Source organism: Euprymna scolopes, chromosome 41 (genome assembly GCF_053919585.1).
Source record: "Euprymna scolopes isolate OS-2025 chromosome 41, ASM5391958v1, whole genome shotgun sequence".
Classification (NCBI taxonomy): domain Eukaryota; kingdom Metazoa; phylum Mollusca; class Cephalopoda; order Sepiida; family Sepiolidae; genus Euprymna; species Euprymna scolopes.
In genome coordinates this window covers 72,221,969-72,224,468 of record NC_136522.1, presented here as the reverse complement: position 1 = coordinate 72,224,468, position 2,500 = coordinate 72,221,969, and the positions used below count along the sequence as shown (strand labels likewise).

The window sequence follows — 2,500 nt, the reverse complement described above, 5'->3', positions numbered from 1 at the left end:
TTATTCATACCCCCCTTTGAAAATTGAGTTTATTAGGTGTAACTTTGTAAGAATTTATTGTTTACGTCCATATTGATACATATTCTTAATAAACCTCTTCTGATCATTTTCGTCATTTTAAAATCTCGGGATACTTGTAATAAAAGAAATATACAGCTATTTATAAAATCTGCAATGTTCAAAAATAATCATACCCCCTTATTTTTTTCAGTATTAATCGAGTTTCTGACTGTTTGTTTCCTGTTTTATTCTTATTTTGAATGCTTTTATACAACCTTTGATTAATTTCATTTCGTTTTTTGCATTTTTCAGAAATTAAAATGATATCAACTGAAAACCAATAAAAGAATAAAAATTATTAGAATGGGGAAGAAAAAAGAGCTTAGTAATGATCTTAGGACTAAAATTGTGAATTCACATAAGGATGGTTTAGGTTACAAGTCAATTTCCAAGAAATTTGAGGTCCCTACAGCAACAGTACAGAGCATCATCAAAAAATTCCAGAGCCACCACACAACAAACAACTTGATTGGTAGAGGAAGGAAAAGGAAACTGTCTGCTAAAGCCACCAGGAATATTGTAAGAAGTGTTAATGCAAATCCAACCACCACTACTAAGGACATTTTAGAAAATCTGGAGTCTTCTGGCATAAAAATATCAAGGCAAACATTGCAAAGGACTCTGCATGAAAATGGTCTGAAAGGAAGAAGACCAAGAAGGACTCCATTGCACACCGGAATACACCTTGCAGCACGTCTAAAGTTTGCTAGGACCCATGTGAATTCTCCAGAGTCCGTTTACTCAAGTATTTTGTGGACTGACGAAACAAAAATTGAATTGTTTGGCCATATGGATGCTTCTTACGTTTGGAGGAAGAAAAGAGAAGCTTACAACCCAAAGAACACCATACCCACGGTGAAACATGGTGGTGGTAGCCTAATGTTGTGGGGCTCCTTTTCGGCTAGTGGTCCAGGTAGTTTGGTCAAGATAGATGGAACCATGAAGAAGGAGCAATATTTGGAGATACTCCAGAAAAACATTAGACAGGATGCGGAGAAGCTCCATTTAGGACCAAACTGGGTCCTTCAACAGGATAATGATCCAAAACATACTGCCAAAATAGTCAAGAAATAGTTTGAGGATAATCAAATTAATGTTTTGGAATGGCCTAGCCAGAGTCCCGACCTGAACCCTATCGAAAACCTCTGGCACATATTGAAAACTGAGGTTAAAAAGCGGAAACCTAGAAATTTGAGGGATTTGGAGAACTACTGCATTGAAGAATGGTCAAAAATCAGTGTTGATGCTTGTAAAAACCTTGTTGATAAATATCCAAAACGGTTACAGGCAGTTATTAAGAATAAAGGGCATGCTATTGACTATTAGTAAGAGAGGTATGAATAATTTTGAACTAGTGCCATTATTGTTTTTCTTTGTATAATGTTTCAAACTTGCATAATTTATTTATTTGTTGAGTTTAAATTAAATGCTTATGCTTGATTTATTGTTTGAAATCCCTTTAATATTGTCTACCTTCTGGTTTGAGCAATATTCTTATAGAAATCTCAAAGATCCGAGGGGTATGAATAATATCGGGCACAAGTGTATATATATATATATATATATATATATATATATATATATATATATATATATATATTAAGGAAAAAGGAAAAAAACATAATTTCTACAACATGCCTGAGGATGATAGAGGTATCTCTGTCGAAAACGCTCGCTATGGGTCCAACTTATACAATTTTGAAAAAAAATACAAAGAAAACTATTTGGAGATTGGAGAAGATGAAAAAGAAGATAATAAAACAAAAGAATTCCGTGCTCTTCAATATATATATATATATATATATATATATATATATATATATATATATATATATATAATTTAAAGGGATTAGAACAATAGTCTAAAGAGCTAAGTGTATTTTAATGTAACAGTGAAATTACTAGTTTAATTAAAATACAGGAAATAGAAAGTGCTCATTGTAATTTAGATATATAATAAGCTCGATAGTTAAATGTCCTAGAGCTAATTCAATATTAAGTAATGTGATTTATAATTTAAAAATTTAAAAAAAAATTTTTTAATTTAAAAATCAAATTTTAATTAAATTAAAAATCAGTTTCATAAGAAGGAACAACAACAAAGTCAATTATCTGTACGATCGTTTCGGAAATCCGTGCTTTTTATTGTGGTATACATGAAGTTATGTAGAACAATTATATATAGTTTTTTTTGGTAAGCACGGTCTCCTCATCAGCAAGTTTAGGAGGATTTTTATTGAATTTAAAAGACACCATAAGTAAACCTAGCATTAAAAGTAAGGCAGATGAATCTCGATTACACGAAAACAACGAAAAACAAAGCAATCCTTTCAAACAAACGAACGAAGAAAAAATAGACGTCCTCTTTTAACCGGACCTAATTCACTAAATGTAGACTTTAATTGTATTTTTGTTCAACGTTATCTTATTTTCGAAATTT

The 2,500-nt window shown here is 31.3% G+C and overlaps 1 protein-coding gene across 1 annotated transcript in view; it reads left to right on the top strand.

Moving 5' to 3' along the window:
• Positions 1-2,500, top strand: part of LOC145266621 (uncharacterized) — a 71,929-nt gene that overhangs the window by 42,636 nt on the left and 26,793 nt on the right. The gene's annotated exons all lie outside the window — the stretch shown is intronic.